General features: G+C 41.0%; 1 protein-coding gene across 3 annotated transcripts in view; it reads right to left on the bottom strand.

Annotated features, from left to right (window-relative positions):
• TMC1 (transmembrane channel like 1) overlaps positions 1–22,091 on the bottom strand; it is a 387,473-nt gene that overhangs the window by 154,324 nt on the left and 211,058 nt on the right. For all 3 annotated transcript variants that reach the window (XM_082696595.1, XM_082696594.1, XM_082696593.1), the window contains exons 3-5: positions 20,002–20,079; positions 9,386–9,750; positions 2,845–3,172 (exon numbers count right to left, since the gene is read on the bottom strand). The gene's annotated coding sequence lies outside the window, so the exon portion shown is untranslated. The remainder of the gene's footprint in view (positions 1–2,844; positions 3,173–9,385; positions 9,751–20,001; positions 20,080–22,091) is intronic.

Genomic DNA, 22,091 nt, shown 5'->3' with positions numbered 1-22,091 from the left:
AGCTGATGTAGGGCTTGATCCAGGACCCTGAGATCATGACCTGAGCTGAAGGCAAAGGCTTAATCCACTGAGCCACTCAGGCACCCAGCAATGTGTCTTCTATAAATAAACCCTTGAGCATTCTTAGAAAAATCAGGTTTTGGTCCTAAATCGGACATGTGGTAGCACTGTGACCTTAACCTAGTATCCTAGCCCTCTCTGTCAGGTAAGGCGAAGGGACACTTTCTGCCAATTCATTCTCTCTGCTCATTTATTGCTGTCATTCACCTTCCATCCAATACCACCGAGAACCCATCTATATACCAGGCTCAGTTTCAGCAGGATAGTGAACACACAAGCTGTATTTTTATTACATTTTTCCGGCTCCTCTGTGCAGATCGGTTAGGAAGGGGTATGATGCGGTGGGATAGCAGGCAGGGGCTCCTACAGCGTACTTAGTGTTGATGATGGCCTTGGACTAGAGCAAGGGCAGTGGACACTGAGGGAGGCAGACAACTTCAAGACATGTTTGGAATGAGAACAGTCTTGAGACTGGCCAATGAAACAGAAGAATTGTAGAAAAGAATAAGGAAAAGAAGGATTTAAAAATAATTCCCAGGCTCTTGGGCTTCAGTTACTCACGGAGTGAAAGCAACCACTGTAGCATATGGGGAATGATCGACAATGAATGTGTGCAAGTAAGTAAGATCTTTTTAGATAGAAAATCAGGATTATAGGACAGAGAGGGAATGGAATAGTATAGGAAGGTAATGGGGGAGGAGAGAAGGCATATTTTCATCAGGATACCAGGAAAGGGCTTTCTAAGAAGTTACATTTAAGCTGAGTCCTAAATGAAATCTCTAGAACGGGGACATGATCATTACCTACACTACCTCAAACCTAAACTCTGAAAATGACAGAAATTCAAAAGATTTCCTTCAGATTCCATATCAAAATTTACTCGATTGCTATTCCTACTCTAGGCTATATTGATTTTTTTTTAAATTCAGGGGTTCCTTATTACTGTAATACCCACTCCTGTATGATTTTCCAGTTATGAAAATATCTATGCAGTATCTTCTACACCCAAGAACAAGGCCTGGACTACTTAGAATAAAAGGGATTTTGTTAATGACTTTCTAGGATTCTTTAGTAAACTTATTTGTCCACTTGCTTTTCAGAATCATTTTCAAGCTATGTATCTGACACTGTTGGATCTTGGGTAGAAAACAGACTATGGGGGCACCTGGGTGGCTCAGTGGGTTAAAGCCTCTGCCTTCAGCTGGGTCATGATCTCAGGGTCCTGGGATCAAGCCCCGAATCGGGCTCTCTGCTCAGCAGGGAGCCTGCTTCCCTCTCTCTCTCTGCCTGCCTCTCTGCCTACCTGTGATCGCTGTCTGTCAAATAAATAAATAAAACCTTAAAAAAGAGAAAGAAATAAAAAGAAAATAGACTATGTTTAAAAGCCATGAGACTGACCTGGTGCTCTTTGGAAAATAAGTCTTCTAATATTGTCATCATTTAGTCTTCTATACTGATGCTAGAATGATTCACAGTTGAATGGTTATGACTTACTATAGAGAGGTTAGTTTTAAGAAGGGAAGAGCTCGGGCGCCTGGGTGGCTCAGTGGGTTAAGCCGCTGCCTTCAGCTCGGGTCATGGTCTCAGAGTCCTGGGATCGAGTCCCGCATCGGGCTCTCTGCTCAGCAGAGAGCCTGCTTCCCTCTCTCTCTCTCTGCCTGCCTCTCCATCTACTTGTGATTTCTTTCTGTCAAATAAATAAATAAAATCTTTAAAAAAAAAAAAGAAGAAGAAGGGAAGAGCTCAGAGGAATAGGCTGTTCTAACTATGAAGCTGTTAGGAGCTGCTACACTTCCAGAACAGGGGATGGAGGCAGATACAACCATGGGGTGGGGCGGGGGGTGGGGGGGGATTCGTACTTCTTGGAGTACCGGTGTGAAGAATGGATTGACTGAAGAATGGATTGACAAGGCAAGTCTTGAGTAAGTGAAAAGGGTCTAGCACTCAGGAAAAAAAAAAAAGGGGGGGAGATTGTCTCTGGTGCAGCTAGGTGGCTCAGTTGGTTAAGTGTCTGCCTTTAGCTCAGGTCATGATCCCAGGGTCCTGGAATCAAGCCCCACATTGGGCTCCCTGCTCAGTGGGGAGTCTGCTTCTCCCTCTGCCTGCTGCTCCCCTGCTTGTGCTCTCTCTCTCAAATAAATAAATAAAATCTTAAAGAAAAAAAAGAAGAAGAAAAGGGATCTCTATCTCAGACATCCCCACACCAGGCAATTAAAATAGGGTTTTGAAAGAGAAAATAACAGGAATTTGAAAAACTATGTCTTGGTGAAATCTCTAAACTTCAGAAAGTAGACAACCCGGCTGATGCTGGTAAGCAGCAAATGTCTGACCTAAGAGATTCTGCTCGGAGGACTGCTGATATTTGTGTCTATTTTTCCCATAATTTTTCTCATTCGTTGATTAAACCAAAAATTCGACAGAATTTCTAGGCTTCCCCTCTAAGAGTAGGTTTCTCAGTCATGGCCCTATTGATACACTGGACCAAATAATTCTTTCTGTGGGTGGCTGGGCCTCTGATCTGTGGGATATTTAGCCACATCCCTAGTCTCTGCACACCAGATGCCATCTACAGCAGCCCCCTCGTTGCGACAACCAAAATTGTCTCCAGACTTCAACGAATGTCCCCTAGGAGACAAAATCATGCCTGGCTGAGAAACACGGCCCAAAGGGAATGCGTTCCTATATGCCATAGAATCAAAGAGCCACACGTTGCTGGATTCTTTATGAGTGACAGAATTAAAAGCACAGGGAAGATCTGGGGCAGAAAGACACAAGAGCACCAACCCGCAAACCTCATGTCTTCTCGTCTTGGCTCGTTCTGTCTTAGCGGCTTTGTGCTCCTGTTTCACAACACTTGTGTTTTCTTGCTTCCCGCTCTTATTGCGTAGGCTTCGTTGAGGTCTTTTGCAATTATTCCTTCCTGACAAGGAGACTGGTATTCAGATTTGATGTCTTGAAATAGGCAGGGTATGTGGAAGGTGGACTTTCCAAGTCACTGGACTGCCATCTCTGCTTCCCCGAACTCCTTTCTTCCCAAAGACGTGCATTCTGGAGGGAACAGCAGCGGAAGAAGGTTGCATTCGATGTGAGACGAGCTGCGAGGCACTGTATCCTGAGAGGGGTCATTCACAAAATAAAGAGTCATGCCTTTTAGTAGGTCCTATGGCATGTAGCCACTTGTAGATGGTAGATTATAATTTTTCATGAATTCTCTTGCTAGAAAGTCTAAGAGGCAAGTGGCTTGGGAGAGAAGATCTCACTCAAGTCCAGCAGAGCTATGCCAAGAGAAAGTTTGCCAATACTGGGAATTTTTTTAAAAAATCATCATTCACTTGCTACCCAGCCACAGCTATAGATAGGAGTTTACCAGACACCAGGAAACATAAAATAAAATGGGACTCTATCATAAATTGCTTACTGTTCATCAACAAAACAATATATAGTAATACTTCTTTCATAAAAGTTACAAAAATTCAGTAAAGGAAACGTGGAAAATGCATGAACAGTACAAAGAAAAAAAATTATCTCTAGTACTACTATCCAAACCCAAATACCACCACTGATGTTCTGTGGATTTCTTTCCTGTTTCTTTTTTTAATGTATACATTTAGAGAGTATAGAGGAGTGAGGGGGGAATATATATACATATGCATGTATATATATTTATTTCAGTACCCCACTTTTTAAGCTAGAATTGTATGAAATGCATTTTAAATGTTATTCATAAACATAATTTTTAATGGTACATTAAGTTGCATCAAAATGATGTACCATGGCTACTTAGGCTGATTCTAATGATGTACCATTAAAAAGACTTGCAATAAATATTTATAATAACTTTGTTATTATAGAGTTCCAAAACTAATGTTATTGAATTAAAGAGTATAAACATTTGAAACATCTTAATACGTGTTTGTATACAAAAATGTGAATCAATTTATAGACCAGTCAGCAAAACACAAATATGCCTATTGCATTTTGTCCTTACCAATATCAGATACTTTCATTAGCTGTATTCTTTCTTTGGGTTAATTTTGTTCTTTACTTTCATAATCAGTAACCCTATTTTCCCCCAAATATTTGTGTACTAACTGCATTTCCTCTTTCGAAAAATACCGTGACTATTACAGTGTGTTGTCAAAAGAGAGAAATCAAAAGCAGAAGGAAAATACCTATCTTATCAAGACAATTTTGAAAGTCTCTGGTCGTGATACGAAGTAGAATTTCTGATGTCACCATTCTCAAGACCTCATATTCTCATTTCTCATCACCCTGTCACCTGTAACTACAATTTTGCAGTCAAAGCAAAAAAACCTCTGGTTTCTCCTATAAGCTATAAGCCCTCAAGCCCTTGACTTTGTACATGCTGTTCCCTTGTCTGGAATGCCCTTTAAGCACATACCACACATGCGCACAGAGCCTGTGGTCTTTCTCAGGCCCCAGAAGTCGCTTGCTGTTACCTTTCTCCTAGCCTCTGACATTCCACATCGTAATCACTAATATTCTTTTCAGACTTTCCCTCCTGCCCACGGTTTCCGCAAGGGCAGGAACACCCCATCTTTAATTTCTAGATTCCACATCATTTACCGTCGTGCCTAAGAGAAAGTAGAAGCTCAGTAACTGCTTCCTTCAATGGGGACATTGCTGAATAATAAATGTCGTGGCCTTCTTAGTTATCCAATTCTGCCATCCACAGTAATTGTTGGGATTTTGAGAGAGAGACTGAGTGGAAAGAATACAAGCATCAGGGACCGCGGAACCAGGGTTCAAACTTTTAGTTCAACCACTAGCCAGTACACCATCGTTAGAATAATTACCTAGTATCTCTGAAACTCCATTGGAACAAAGAGTGATCATAATATGTACCTTATAGGATTATTTGAATATGAGGTACTGAATATAGGTAAAGAATCTGGCATATAGTAGTGGCTAAATGTAGACCTCTTTCTAGTTATTATTCTGTATTTCCATTATATGCATATTTCCATTCCATATATATTTCCTTTGCAATAAATATTACTGAATTCAAAGTATCTGATACCTATGTATGTATTTTTCTTTGAAGCATGAAGACCAAGACCCAAGGTCAGTGGCACTGACCATATTCTTGCTTTTAGGGAAATCTTAGAAAAGAATTAGTTCTGATTACAGTTGTGGAAAGTAGGCCTATATTTTCCAAAGGCAAGAGAAATCAAGTTCTCTGTAAAATAACACATGATCTTATCATCAACTGCTTAATTTTTTTCTGTTTGCCCCATTAATATTGTTAAAGGTTGGTGGGGACCTCAAACTACTATAAATAAAGGCTTGCTGTCCCTGATGGCAGAAGAAAGGAACTTTTGGAACATGCTCTACTTTTCACTTCTAAAAATATATCCACTTGGGCCACACTAGAGAAGCATGTGAAATATTCCCAGTTAAAAATCAGATTTATACTGGTGGTATGTACAGCAGAAGCGTGTGCAGAAACACACACACACACACACACACGCACATCCCAGAAACCCTCTGAAGCTCAGTTTCTTTTATTTATCAAACAGCCATGATTCATGCCTGCTGTGTGCCTTCTTTAGGGCTAAAAGACATTTTCATCCATCTGCCAACCAGATGAACCCAGAGAAAAAGTCACAAAGACCGCCTAAGTGAGGATAACACAAGTACTTGTGCAGAATGAATTTGCCAAGATCTTCTTCCCCTACCCTTAACCCAACCCCCATCACAAGCTGGTTTTATGTCCCACAGGCCACGGTTTCCCTTCTGATGACAGCTCAGACCCTCTCCCCCAGCCCTGTGTGTTTTCAGCTTCATACCACACATGATTCAATGTAAACTATGAAGCCCCTAGTACAGTACATGGTGTAAACACGGGCTCCACACACAGCGCTTTCTTTCTACCTTTTCAAATCCTTCAGAGCATTCAGGAGGTCATCCTCCACACCCCAGAATTCCTTCCACAGAGAGTCAAAGTTCTTGCCGCAGGCCTTCTCAGATGCTGAGAAATGGCCAGGAATTTTCCATTTTAGAGGTTTCTGGCATTCCAACATAAGAAGAAATGCCAAAAATGGCTTTCAAAAATAACAGTAGATTTTGCCTCTAACAAAGGAATGTTTTTAAGTACTACAGTGTACTCTATGGTGATATTTACAAGGTTATAAAATGCTCCAGCAAGTGTAGCTGAGGAATGCAACAGGAGTTTCAAATGTACCCTACATGTCATCCTCCAAATCTGCTTGTTGTGTACTGTCCACGTGTAGAGCCTCACTTGAAAGTGACATCTGATGTATAAATTTCAAGTCCTTTGAACTGTAAACTCTTCATTTGAAGTCCTGACTCCCGGGCGCCTGGGTGGCTCAGTCAGTTAAGCATCTGCCTTCAGTTCAGGTCATGATCTCAGGGTCCTGGGATGGAGTCCCTGTGCCGGGCTCCCTGCTCAGTGAGGAGTCTGCTTCTTCCTCTCCCTCTGCTCCTCCCCTGCTCATTCTTTCTGTCTCAAATAAATAAATAAAGTCTTCATCATAGTGCTTGTGCCCACACATCTGTAAAAAGAAAGCCATGAGCAAATAACAAAAAAGATGGGGTAAGATTTCCCCTTGAAAGAGGTGAAAAAGAGGCTCAGGGGAGCCACATGAGGCCACTATAGCAACATCAACTTACAGGTTGAACTGGGAAGAATTTCTCTCCACAACTCTGGCAACTCATTAACTGTCACCAAAGGGGGCCTTGACCCCCCACTTGGATAAGCAAGGTCCCAATCCAGACATGCAGCCACACACAGAATAATATATTTGTAACTGGAAACTACAGGTTAAAGTGTAACACTAAATATACGTAAAGATATAATCTATCCATGCTCTTGTGAAATTGTAGGGTTCAAGACATAACTCTACAATGTGGATTCTGCCGGCATCACTCCTGGCCCCACCACTCCCTGACCCCGACCTCCTGGAACCTACTTTTGCTACCAAGGTAAACCCATTGTTGCTAAACTCAAAGACTCTTTTCATCCTTGTCTTATTTGATCTCCAGCCACAGCACTTGATTCTGTGGCAAACACCCTTCTTTCTGGAACCACTCAGTCTTGACTTCCTTGACGTCATCTCTCTTGGATGTCATCTTATATCACCTGATCTATTCCTTCTTGGTCTCCTGCAAATGCTTCTTTCTTTTTGATCCCCTCACTGTTATTACTAATGGTGCTATCATTAGGCCTTTTTTTCCCTTCTCAATGTACATTATTTCCCCAGTGACTTCATCAGTTCCAATGACTTCAAGTGCTTTTTCCTTGCTAAAGGACTTCCTAACCTCCTGAGCTCCAGGCCTATAGAGCTGTTTACAGGACAACTGTATCAGTTATCTATTGCTACACAAATCTCCTCAAAATAGTGGTACAAATTCCTGACAGTGTTCTACTCCTGAATCTGGAGGTCAACTGGGCTCAGCTAGCCAGTTCTCACTGCACTGAGGTCTCAGCAGTTGTGGCCAGACAAGTCTTGGGCTGAGATCATCTCAGAGTCTTCTTCATTCACATGTCTATCACCCAGGTTGGAAGGTCTGAATAGCTGAAGTCTTAAATTCTGGACCATTTCTCTCTACATGTACGTACGTGATTAGTCCATGTGGAGACTCGTCTACATGGCCAAGCTTCCAACCTGACAGTTGAGAGCTCTGAAAAAGAACTCGTGTTTGGAAGCGACGTCCTCATATTCAGAACTGATCTGACATCCACAGCCAGGCTGCGTTATTCTCCAGCCGGACGTAAACAATCTCATAGAATACTGACCTCAGACAAGGTTACTCTGAGACCATAAGATAAAATAAGACCGCTTCATAAAGTTGTTTAAGCACAGGTAAAATGCCACTATAACATCTATAAAATATCTGACCATAGAATTAACCCCACTTCCTGAAAATATCCAGTCTGGACCGAAACTATGGCTTTTTTTTTTTTTTAAAGATTTTATTTGACAGAGAGAGAGCACGCGCGCACACAAGCAGAGGGAGTCGCAGAGAAATAGGGAGACGCAAACTGCCTGCTAAAAGGGAGTCCTGGGCGCCTGGGTGGCTCAGTGGGTTAAGCCGCTGCCTTCGGCACAGGTCATGATCTCAGGGTCCTGGGATCGAGTCCCGCATCGGGCTCTCTGCTCAGCAGGGAGCCTGCTTCCTCCTCTCTCTCTCTCTGCCTGCCTCTCTGCCTACTTGTGATTTCTCTCTGTCAAATAAATAAATAAAATCTTTAAAAATAAAAAAAATAAAAAATAAATAAATAAAAGGGAGCCCTGATTAACCGGGATAACCAGGGGCTTGATCCCTGGACAACCTGAGCCAAAGGCAGACACTTAACTGAGCCACCCAGGATCTCCCAAATCTATGCTTCCTTAAACCTTCCTCCAATCACCCAACCAAATCCCAAATTCTATAATGGGTCCTTTCTAACACCTTCTTCCTGAAACACCTCACAGTTCCCATGACGTTCATTCTTCCTTGCTACACGTAATAAATGTAACCTGTTGAACTACAAAGGTGTTCCTGATGAACTTGAACTGAAGAGCACCGGCAGGTCCCAGAACAAGCATTTCCCAAGAAACCAGCAAGGCCTTTTCTAAACTAGCCTTGTGTATTACATAGCATCCTTTGTGCACATGCCAAGGAAAAAAGATGTGATGACCAGAGAATAGGAAGTCTAGAAAAGAGGTATGTGGATGAAGCTATGGGAATGAAAAAAAAGCCGAAGTCACATTAATGTCCACGGAAGAGCATACACCACTGAGGAGACCCTCCATAACCATGTGCATAGGATGACTGACACTATGACTCTTAGCTAGCCCCCTCTGCAGACATCCCAGGGCCTATGCCAAAAGCCCACGCACCGTGGTCATAGTGCTGCAATTGAGGCCACCCGCGCTGAACGCGCTCCCACTGCTGGGTTCCCAGCCTGTCAGCAAGAGGTCTGATGCCAAGCCCTTGACATAGCACCATTCTTCGGGGAAAACTCACCAAGCCACCCGATAGAATATTAATTATATCAGAACCCAACTCTCTTGACAGCAGCTAGCAATTTGTCCTTCCCCAAATCAACACGTACCTGGGTACCGATTTGCCTTCTCTTCCTTCCAGTGTGTCTACCAACACCACCATCCAAGGGTACTGAGTGCTACAGAATTATCTGATGCATCCATATGGCATCCCTTAAAAATATAAATAAATAAACTTCTCATATCACTACCTGGCACGCCTGAAACTAATGTCATGTCAACAACACTCGAATAAAAAAGAAACATTTTTAAAAATATGGTGTCCCTTGCAATATCGCCCAAAACCAACTTACCGTGTGACGGCAAAGGAAGTGTAGTAATGCGTTCATTATCATGAAAGCCCAGGCTGGAGCTTGGCTGTAAAGGCAATTCATCGTTGCGGCTCAGTGGGGTTGAGTAGAAGCTGGTCCCGCCTTCCGCTGTGCCTCGAGCCCAAGGTGCTCTACAGAAATGGCCAATGATTGCGGGTGGGCAGAGAAGGATGAAAACGCTCAGAAGTCTCTGATCGGGAGAAATGGCCCGAGGGTGCAGCTCAAGTTCCTCCTTCATACTGCTACTGGGCTCTCACAGCCTCTGCCTGGAGAATGAAACCTAAAAGTGTCTTCCAGCAACTACTTCTTACAGCGCCCTCTATTGATGAAACCGTCTATCCAGCTAGCTGGCCAAAAAAAAAAAAAAAAGAAAAAAAATCCCGATTAGACTTGGCTCCATTAACACAAAGCAAGACAAAGGATGAATTTTCAGCTCAGAGACACTACTCTGCTAACCGGCACCTTGCAAGTTCTAACTAAAACTAAAACTATTATTGCAACTACATTATTGTTCTAGCTGAAACTATTATTAGCATTCGCATAATTTTCCTGTGGCTATCTTATGATTATGTTCCTTAGGATAAATTCCAGGAAGCAGAATTACTGAGTCCAGAGATTCAAACTTTTAAAATCTTTGGATATAGAATAACAAAGCTTCTTTATCATGCTGTGCAAATTTATGTTCACTCCAGTAGAATATGAATATATAAAGAATAAGCACAGTCTGGGCACTTGTTGGAGTGTGATCTTCTGGAACAAATGCTTGACAGTGAGTGAGCTAACGTAGCTTGGCCAGCTCCTCTTCTCTACTCATGTTCTTCGGAGTCTCACTAAGGTAATTTCCGTTTGTTTGTTTATTCCAATGGCTATCAAAGCAGAGGTAAACCTAAAATTCTAATAGGGGGAAATGTTTTTTAAATGAAACATGAAAATATCAAGTAATAAGTATCAAGTAATATATTAATATCAAGTAATATAATACAATATACAAGTAATACTGATTCTTGAAAGAAATGTGATTCAAGAAAGCCAAAAAGCCATGTCTGCTTTTTGGAATTGAAATTGGGAAATGTACATGATGTCCCCTCACTGATGGCAAGGTTCTCCTCTGACACACTAACCCGCAGGGTTGCTGAGAAGATCAGTAAGTAAATAAGCACGCAGGAGGAGACAATAAACAAGAGTTTTATTTCCTGAGAGCATTGCTGTTCGATTGCTAAAAATCCAATCATATATATTTTTCATTTTGCCAAAGCTGTTTTCATTAAGGATGGAAAACACTTCTCGTGCCCAAGCTAAAAGTGTGTTACAATAAAATGTTAAGCCCCAACTACTATTAGTTACAGATTTGATGGTATTTCTTTCCAGCTTCTTAACTAATACCATTTGTCTTCTTTAACTGCTTTCGCTGAAATAAACTCTCAATGCAGTGAGCAGAAGTGGAAGGCAATCAAACATTACATGATCTTTGCATTTGTCTTTGTTTCCAATATACTTACTTTGCGTTAGCATTCGGGCAGTTACCCTGCCCAAGTTGTAATAAACCATTTGCGCTGTCTTCATCCTAAGACTCCTTGAAGCAAGGGTCCATTTTGGTAAACTCTATCTAGCATTGCACTCTGCATGCATAAGCTCCTAAAAAATCAGATGTTTCAGGGGCACTTGGGTGGCTGGGTCAGTTAAGCATCTGCCTTCAGCTCAGGTCATGATCTCAGGGTCCTGGGGTGGAGCCCGCGTCCCACCTCAGGCTCTCTGCTCCGTGGGGAGTTTGTTTCTCCCTCTGCGCTGCCCCCCTCCCCACCTTGTGCTCTCTTTCTGTCTCTCTAAAATAAATAAATCTTTTTTAAATTTTTAAAAAATAAATAAATAAATAATCAGGTGTTGCAGACACAAATGTTTTCATTTTTCAGGCAGGTATCATAAATTATTGAAGCAGGAATAATATGAAATAATAGGGATCCATGGGGGACATACCTAAAGGAATTTATATAAAATGAAATGAAATGAAATAGAACAGAATAAAATAAAACAAAACAAAACATACTCAGGGAAAAAAACTATAAGCTACATTAGACTATCAGACAGCCTGCTTATGACATCTGTATCAATCTTGCGTGAACTTAATTAGAAGCTGAAGTAGTGCTAAGAAAACTAAAAATCGATGAATCAAAGAAAATCAATGAATCAAAGAAAATCAGGACTCAGGTCTGAGCCAGAAGTCCCACTGCTTCCAGCCTGGTCTCTCTAACCCCTAGTTCCCCCTCCATTCTCCCTCCCACAGCCATGAGGCCATCACCTCCCAGCCCTCCTCATATCATTCTCCCTAGTGCAATGCATTTGAGGCCTTGATTTTTTTTTCTTATGGTAAAACTCACATAACATAAAATACCCCATTTTCACACTTTAAAGTGTAAAATCCAGCGGTAAGTTGCATATTCATAGTGTTTTCAACCATAACCACCATCTACTTCCAGAGCATTTTCATCACCCCGAAAGGAGACCCTACTCATTAAGCAGTCCTGCCCCACACTCCTTTTCCCAGACGCTGGCAATGACTGTTGGCTTTTTGTGAGACCTTTATTTTTGCTTTCCGTTGCATGCTTAGCTCAGCCCACATTGAAAGAAAATCAGAGCAGAACTCAGGTCTGATAAGATGAGAAAACAGACACAGGGGGCAGAATAAAACTCTCTGAATGCAAAGTTAGGGAAGCTTCATTAGATAATTTCCCCACTCAGGTTTCTTTCCTGTTCCCCATTGGGTGTTTCTCTTCTCTGTGCCCTAAATTGTGATCGATTATATTCTGTTGCCCCGCAAATACTTTCGGTTTATGTTTTGAGTCAGCTGAAAATGAATTTAAAATGCCTGGTATAAACACTCACGCATTCCATCCTATGCCAAAGGACTTGCCTTGGCTGACTCAGGACTGTTGATTGATGGTGTCAGTCTCCTTGGAAATCACTTGGAGACTTTTGAGAAGATCCCCCTGCAAGGCTGAATTTCTCTGAAATGCTGAATTGCTGGCTAGTTACACCAATGCATTGAAAATACCTCTTGAGGTGCAAGACAACCACTATAAATCTACATGATCCAGACCTTGAGTATCTTGGAGGTCAATCTTCAGTCACTTACTCGTCAGGCCATGGAACATTCACTTGTTCCAAATCTGGCCATTTTTCTCTAGCTCTGGGAGATAAGCAAAAAGATGTGTGCACACAAATATGAATATAGGTTAACTTCAAAGTAATACAGATGTAATTTTAAAACTAGAACCAAATATTCTACTTTTGTTTTTTTCTTTGTTTTGCTTGGTAAAGATGGTCTTCTTGGGCAAGTCACCTCAATTTTGGGGGGTCTCCTTTGCTCATCTTTAAATTTAAAATAGTTGGGGCACCTGGGTGACATCTACCCTGGGTAGATGTTTTAAACACCTACCTTTAGCTCAGGTCATGATCCCAGGGTCCTGTGATAGAGCCCCATGTTGGGCTCCCTGCTCTGCAGGAAGCCTGTTTTTCCCTCTCCCACTCCTCCTACTTGTGTTCCCTCTCTAGCTGTGTCTCTCTCTGTCAAATAAATAAAATCTTTTAAAAAATTAAATTAAATTAAATTTAAATTTAAAATGTTTACCTAGATCAGTAGTTTCTTACTCCAGGTATCAAAATTTGAACACAGGTATTATCTCTACTCTGAAAAATAATATATCTTTCCATTCATATGCTATTGTTTTTAAAAATTTTTGAATTTTTTTCCCATGCTCATGGATTAGAAGAATAAACATTGTTAAAATGTCTCTACTGTGTAGAGCAATCTACACTTTCAATGCAATTCCGATCAAAATTCCATCTGCCTTTTTCAAAGAGCTGGAACAAACAATCCTAAAATTTGTATGGAACCGGAAGAGACCCCGAATTGCTAAGGAAATGTTGAAAAAGAAAAACAAAACCGGGGGCATCGTGCTGCCTCATTTCAACCTTTACTACAAAGCTGTGATCCCCAAGACAGCATGGTACTGGCATAAAAACAGACACACAGACCAGTAGAACAGAGTAGAGAGCTCAGCTCTATGGTCAAATAATCTTCCACAAAGCAGGAAAAAACATACAGTAGAAAAAAGACAGTCTCTTCAATAAATGGTGCTGGGAAAATTGGACAGCTATATGTAGAAGAATGAAACTCGACCATTCTCTTACACCATACACAAAGATAAACTTGAAATGGATAAAGGACCTCAGCATGAGGCAGGAATTCATCAGAATCCTAGAGGAGAACCCAGGCAGTAACCTCTTCGACATTGGCCACAGCAACTTCTTTCAAGGTATAATGAAAATGAACTTTGGGGACTTCATCAAGATCAAAAGCTTCTGCACAGCAAAGGAAACAGTCAACAAAACAAAGAGGCAACCCATGGAATGGGAGAAGATATTCGCAAATGACACTACAGACACAGGGTTGATATCCAAGATCTATAAAGAACTCCTCAAACTCAACACACACAAAACAGATAATCACATCAAAAAATGGGCAGAAGACATGAACAGACACTTCTCCAAAGAAGACATACAAACGACTAACAGACACATGAAAAAACGTTCATCATCATTAGCCATCAATGAGATTTAAATCAAAACCATATGGAGATACCATCTTACACCAGTTAGAATGGCCAAAATTAACAAGACAGTAAACAACACGTATTGGAGAGGATGTGGAGAAAGGGGAACCCTCTTACACTGTTGATGGGAATGCAAGTTGGTGCAGCCGCTTTGAAAAACAGTGTGGAGATTCCTCCAAAAATTAAAAATTGAGCTACCTTATGACCCTGCAATTGCACTACTGGGTATTTGAAAAACAGTGTGGAGATTCCTCCAAAAATTAAAAATTGAGCTACCTTATGACCCTGCAATTGCACTACTGGGTATTTACCCCAAAGATACAGATGTAGTGAAAAGAAGGGCCATCTGTACCCCAATGTGCATAGCAGCAATGGCCACAGTCAACAATGGTTCTTTGTGGAAAGAACCAAGGTGCCCTTCAACAGACGAATGGATAAAGAAGGTATGGTCCATATACACTATGGAGTATTATGCCTCCATCAGAAAGGATGAATACCCAACTTTTGAGGCAACATGGACGGGACTGGAAGAGATTATGCTGAGTGAAATAAATCAAGCCGAGAGAGTCAATTATCATATGCTTTTGCTTATTTGTGGAGCATAAGGAATAACACAGAGGACATGGAGAGATGGAGAGGAGAAGTGAGATGGGGGAAATTGGAGGGGGGAGATGAACCATGAGAGACTGTGGACTCTGAAAAACAATCTGAGGGTTTTAGAGGGGCAAGGGGTAGGAGGTTGTGTGAGCCTGGTGGTGGGTATTAAGGAGGGCATGTATTGCATGGAGCACTGGGTGTCGTGCATAAACAATGAATTCTAGAAAAGAAATTTTAAAAATAGATAAAAATTTTTTAAAAGTTTGTTACATTATTTTTTTTATATTTAGGAAATACAAAATTATTCATGCTAACTATAGAAAATTGGAAAACAAAGAGAAGATAAATAAAATCACTTATAATCCTGCCACACAGATATAGTGATTTCACTGTGTGTTCATCCACCTTTCTTTCTCTCCATATTTATACATATATTATTTTGGCCAAACTGAAATATACTATAGGCATGATATTTTATAACCTGTATTTTTACTTAATCATGTATCTGAAACATTTTCTAAATCATGAATTATTTTTCTACAACAAGGTTTAAATGACATTCTCATGCGAGTACATATTATTTTCTAAGATTTAGATGGTTTCTAGTATTTTTAACAATGCTGCTATGAACATCTATGATGTGATTACATTCACATTACTGTGAATTAAGAACAGTTATTTTGGGGTCCCTGGGTAGTTCAGCTGGTTGAGCCTCTGACTCTTGGTTTCAGTTCAGGTCATGATCTAATGGGTTGTGAGACTGAGTCCCTCAGGGGGCTCTACACTCAGTGGGGAGTCTGCTTGAAAGATTCTCTCTCTCTTCCCCTCCCTCCTCTAGCTCTCTCATGCTATCTCTCTCTAAAATAAATTTATTTTCTTTTATTCATTTGTTTGTTTTAGAGAGAGAGAGAGCACAAGCAGGAGGAGCGGCAGGCAGAGGGAGAAGCAGGCTCACTGCTGAGCAAGTAGCCCGATGCAGAACTTGACCCTGGACCCCTGAGATCATGACTTGAGCCGAAGCAAACGCTTAACTGAATGAGCTACCCAGGTGCCCTAGCATTATGAATTTATGGTGATGGTTTCAAATCCCAACCTATGATAATAGAGTTTTTACTAATTTCTTTAATTTTACATTTTTATGTTTTTCTTTACTCATACTGGACAAGCAAGCATTTTTCATGCCCAGAAAAAAAAAGTAAGAATAGTTCTTGAAAAAAAAAAAAACACCCTCTATTTCTCTAATTTCATGCTTAATCTTGTATATAATGTTGTTTAAATATGTAATACAAAATGAGACATAAGCTACTTATGACTGCAGTTCTTATATAAAAAAACTAGAAAACTTGACAAACTCGAAGTAAATAGGCTTACAATGCTAAGAACACTGAATTCAACAACACTAATTTAACTTGACAGATAATAATAATGACCTTCCTAAAGTGGCGCCATTCCCTTCATTGTGACCATTGTACTGATTTGGGAGGAAGGGGGACACGTTCTTTGGACTCTGGTTCCCCCCACCCTCCTGTGCCCCTCTTATGGTTTGATTTCTCACCACTTAACACTATTCAACTGACTGAAAACCACAGCAGACCAGCCTCAATCCATCACTTGGTCTCAATTACAAAGTAGGTTGATCTCTTTTCCCATATGTTCTTATTCAACAATTACAGATACTTTGCTTAGTACTAACGCAGCCCCATTGTATGTCCATACTCAGCTCTGAGGTTCAGTCTGATGATCCTAAACATTACATATAAACCCTGGGCATTATATATAAACAGAAATAGAAATAGAAACATAAACACGCACACACACGCACACACACACATGCACACACACACATTTTCATTTTACCCGTCCTCAATGTTTCACACCTAATAAGCAGTGGAGCTGAGATTCAAACTCAGATCTCTCTGTTCCACTAGAACACCCAGACTAAAATAGGCGGTGGCTTTTCATAACTTGACGAAATGAAGGCAGAAGTGATCGACTGTGATGTGCTAGGAGGGGCCTGAGATCTGGATCTAGACAAGTGTAGAGAGCTCTACTCTGAGCTGGCCTTGTGAATTTGGACATGTTCCTGAACCTCTCTGGATTTCAGCTTCCTCATCTGTCATGTGAATGGGTTAGATCATGGCCCTTTACAGTTCCAAAATTCTGTTAATTGTCTATACCTGCCAAACACCCCTTTCACAAAGAGGAATGATTTATATGATAGTCTCCCTTTTTGCTGTGGAATTTCTATTTCCATCTAAACATCTAAACCAATGAAGTCAAAGAAGAACTGGGAAACTATTCCAAATTTGGAAAGTGTCTATTCCAAATAATTTAATACCAAAAGGATGACCATTTGATTGAAGGATATGATTTTTAAAAAGTCTATCACACTATCTTGGAATCCAGCTAAGAGTAGAAAAGACACTTTAGAAACCACTCAGAACAATCCTCATTTTACTGACACAAAACCAAAGAGCTTGTTAATACTATAGACAGATAATTTATTACTGGATTATTAATATCTAACTTACCATAATGCCCTCAAAATTACCTTCTCATATTCACTGCCAAAAGCATAGAGGAGGAAAGCAGTATAAAAAAAGTGGTTAAGTATAGGCTGTGAAATTAAATTGCCAGTGTGCAAACTCCAACAGCAACACTTCCTGTGTGATATTGAGATAATGATGTAATGCCTTCATACCTCAGGGTTCTCCATCTGTAAAATGAGGGTGACAGTCACGGTACATACCCCTGGGCTAATCAGGAGAATTAAAATACTAAACCATGTAAACTGTTTAGTATATTGCCTGGCACATAGGAGATACCAATATCAGCCAGGATTTTAGATTAAATTGTGTATTAATACATTGGCTCAATTTGGTTGCATGAGAGCTTGTATTTCTTCCATTCATATTCAGGGTCAGAATTAGTCTAAATTGGTCTTACAGTTTGATCTTACGATCTTATAAGGATTGTTAGTCTACAAATTAGGCAATGATAAAAGTGCCCACCAGGAAAACAGGAGCTCTAAAATTAATTTTAAGAATAAAAAGATATATGACTGCTTTCCACTGCAGGATGCTAAAGTCAAGGCGTTCCCTTGAAGAGTTTGCAAAAGTAACTCTGATATCACATATAAGTAACAGCTCATCCGCTGTTCTCCAAATTTTTGTTCCCCATTAAGCAGACTATGATTTGATTTTTGCCAGTGTATGGACATGGCTTTGCCATCACCATATTGAAAGGACAATGATTAAATCCTTTAACACACTGTGCATGAATTTCAAAGGCCTTCATGACTGTTTACCTCATCTTTATGGACCTTTAAACCTAATAGCTTTGGTTGCAATAAAAAAGTGATTTCCAAAAGTTAAGCATCTCTTCAAGGCCACTGCCAGGCTGTTCCCCTGATCAAAATTATGATGTCACCCAGACACAGAACTCATGTGTCCTTGTCTTCAACTTGTCCACTAATTGACAATGTGGGGGAGGGGGGGCAAAATCTGTGTTCTGTCATTAAACAAGGACATTAGCCAAAAGAAGTATCAGTTCAGTTCAAGGAATACAAGGGTTGCAATTCTGCTCTGGTTTAGTAGTTTGGGGATAATATATAGGTTCATTTAAAACTCACAGTACAATAAGTCATGTCAGATTTATCCCTCCCTCTGCTTTTGAAATGTTAAGGTGGTCAGTCTGAAACACAGAGGCCTGGATGATTATAATCGTAAGAACCAGCTCAGGGCCACATTCCCCTCCTATCCCTTTCCTAACCATTCATTTTCCCAACTGTCATTTTCCTTCCCTTTCCCTGTGAATAAAACAGCCCACCTCTCCGAACTCTTGAGACCTTCATTAATGGCCTCTCTCTGCACTAGCCCACCCGCTGACTTGCACACAAAGACAACACACCTTCTTTCTCAGGCTCCGCTGTTCTGCCTGACCGCCACCCACCTACAAACTTACACCACATTCATAATTATTCCTTTGGACCAAATGTAACCCTTTCACCAGGCGGCCTTACTCTTCACTAGCAAGCCAAGGAAATCCAAGACAAAGCTTCAGGATACATAGACAGATACAGTTTTGCTCAAAGAGGCATAAACACTTTCACTACCTATCCAAAAGACACTTAGGAGCAAAAAGATTAAGTTCAGGTAGATTAATATGCCTAATGATTTGAGGGATGAAAAATTTGGTGAGGACACCATCACATTTCCTTTAAACGCAGTGTATCTGTTTTCTAAGAAGTACTGTAAAAAAACGTTGAAATTGGAGCCAGGAAAAAAAAAAACAGCTATAGAATTAATTCTGTGATTCTTTTCATTGAGTCACATTTGACACGGTAAGCAAACTGACAATCTACTCAACCGCAAGACCAAATTTCTCAACCTCAGGAAGGCTGGTGTTTTAGGCAGAGTAATTGTTTGTTGTAGGGAGTGGCCCTGTGTAGAAAAGTTAGTGGTATCCCCTTCCTCCAGCTGTGATGATCAAAAATGTCTCCAGACATTGCCAAACATCCCCTAGGGGGGCAAAATCTTCCCAGATTGAGAACCACTCTCATAGACTGGACAAAAGACTGCTTGTTACAGATCTAGGATCCGTCAAACTGTAGCCGGTATAGGGCAAAAGGAAAACCCACTCCTGATCTTTGTAAATAAAGCTTTATTGAAACACAGTCATGCTCCTTTATTTATTTAACATCCCTGGGTGCTTTCTCTCTAAAACAGCAGAGTCTGGGAGTGGGGGACATTGTGTGATACTGTATGACCTGCACAACCAAAAATATTTACTATCTGGTTCTTTAGAGGAAGTTTGCCAACCTCTGTCCTAGCCTACTGGTTCCAAGCATCTTTTTAGTGATGACGACTTTTTATAATGAAATCTTATATAAAACTTGTGTCAGACAGGCTCCAGATGGAACATTCAACTCGGGTAATTTGAGGAAGTAAAGCATATGCAGAGTAAGTAACACAGGCAATTTCAAAGGTGTGGCACAGTACAGAGAAATCACAAAGGGCTAAGAGGCTGGGTGTTCTTACCACCTGGAGGCCGGAAGGGGAGAGAGTGAGACGTCTCTGCAGGAAGGGAACCAGAGGAATAAACATCTCCCTCCCATTTTCCCTCCCTCCCGTCCGACACGTGTGGCCCCTAGCAGCCAAATCAAACTGAAGCCAGAGTACAGGATAACTCACTGAAGTTATCTGACCTGACAGGTCAGTCTCCCAGGTCACAGATGGAGAGTGGTGCTGGGGGGGTGTGTGGGGAGGGGGACAAAAAATACCCAGCCTAGAGCCCTAATGACTGAAGCTGATCAAAGTCAAGTATCGATGATGATTTAGTAGAGGAAGATATTAAGATCAGCACAGCCTGGCGTGGCTCTGACATACTTACCAAGTTGAAACACGGATCACACTTTGAAAACCCTCTTTGGACTCCTCTGCTGGCCTTCTCACTTCATTTGCCTCCTCTCTGAAACAAAATCCCAGAGTCAGATATGTCAATGCTGTTTTTTCCTAACAAGCTGCAATCCTTAAACCCCTTGGCACCATTTAAACCTTCAAACGCAAGTACCAGACATGCCCCTCCTATTCCTCCCAGCCCTCCACCTCCTCTGCTCAGTCCTCAAATTGCTGAACACTGATAGAAACATTTTCAATACCCTGATTTCTGAATCCACGTCCATGTCATCGTAAGGGCAACAGCAGGAGTCCAAAGTTTGCTCAGCTTCGGTGACTTTCAGTCCTTAACAAAAACCGAGCTCAGTATCTTAATCACCAAATCTGATAGGCTTTTCCCAATCTCATCAGTCTTAACCTCTCTGGAACAAACAGTCTTGCCCTCATCCTTTCGTTCCTGACTGACTTCATTCGGCTTCCATAGCACCATATAGTCTAGGACATATTTTTTTTTTTAAGTCTAGGATTTTTTTTTAAGATTTTATTTATTTATTTGACAGAGAGAGATCACAAGCAGGCAGAGAGGCAGGCAGAGAGAGAGAGAGGAGGAAACAGGCTCCCTGCTGAGCAGAGAGCCCAATGTGGGACTCGATCTCAGGACCCCGAGATCATGACCTGAGCCGAAGGCAGCAGCTTAACCTACTGAGCCACCCAGGCGCCCCTAGGATTTTTTTTTTTAAGATTTTATTTATTTATTTGACAGAGAGAGATCACAAGTAGGCAGAGAGGCAGACAGAGAGAGAGAGGGAAGCAAGCTCTCCACTGAGCAGAGAGCCCGATGCGGGGCTCGACCCCAGGACGCTGAGATCATGACCTGAGCCGAAGGCAGAGGCTTAACCCACTGAGCCACTTAGGCGCCCCTAGTCTAGGATTTTTAACTCATACCTTGACCACCTCTTCTTTTTTTTTTTTTTCCATTTAAATTCAGTTAATTAACATATAGTGTATTACTGTTTCAGAGGTTGAGTTCAGTGATTCATCAGCTGCATACAACACCCAGTGCTCATTATATCACATGCCTGCCTTAACGCCTGCCCATCACGCAGTTACCCCATCCCTCCAACCCCTTCCCTCTGGCAACCCTGTTTATTTCCTGTAGTTAAGAGTCTCTCACGGTTTGTCTGCCCCTCCGATTCCATCTTATTTTATTTTTCCTTTCCTTTCTCTATGTTCCTCTGTTTTGTTTCTTAAATTGTACATTTGAGTGAAATCAGATGATAATTGTCTTTCTCTGATTGGGAAAACACCCTCTAGGTCTATCTATGTCATTGCAAATGGTAAGATTTTATTTTCCTGATGGCTGAGTAATATTCCATTGTATATATGAACCACATCTTCTTTACTCATTCATCTGTCAGTGGACATCTGGGCTCTTTCCATGATCTGGCTATTGCGGACATTGCTGCTATAAACATTGGGGTGCAGATGTCCCCTCAGATCACTATGTATCCTTTGGGTAAATCCCCAGTAGTGCAATTGCTGGGTTGTAGGGCAGCTCTATTGTTTACTTTTTGAGGACCCGCCATACTGTCCGCCAGAGTGGCTGCACCAGCTCCTTTGCACGTACTTCTGATTGAAGGAAAAATTTTTCTCCAAAGGACCTAATAATAAATCATGCCCCCAACAATACAAGGAAAGCAAATAAAACAAGCAGTTTCAGTAACCGCTTGTAGAATACCAGTAACGTTTCCTGGAGAATTAAAAATCTTGTGAATAAGTAGTTTTCCACACAACTAGTGAATAACAAGATACCATTTCCCTCCAAACCTTCCTATGTTACTCATTTCTCTTAATGCTCCCATTTACTCAGATTTGAAACCTCAGATTGAGGAAATAACAGAACTTTGAGGAAGAAGCTTCAAAGTCATCTACTTCAATTTTGTTATCCTGCAGATGAGAATTAACTTCCCGTGGCCTTTGCCTTGGTATGGCTTCTAAAGAAATGTTCTAGCCCCTCTTTTTTTTTTTTTTTTTTTTTTTAAAGATTTTACTTATTTATTTGACAGACAGAGATCACAAGCAGGC

The sequence above is a fragment of the Mustela nivalis genome (genome assembly GCF_964662115.1).
Source record: "Mustela nivalis genome assembly, chromosome: 13".
Taxonomy (NCBI): domain Eukaryota; kingdom Metazoa; phylum Chordata; class Mammalia; order Carnivora; family Mustelidae; genus Mustela; species Mustela nivalis.
This window is presented reverse-complemented; position numbering and strand designations above follow the sequence as displayed.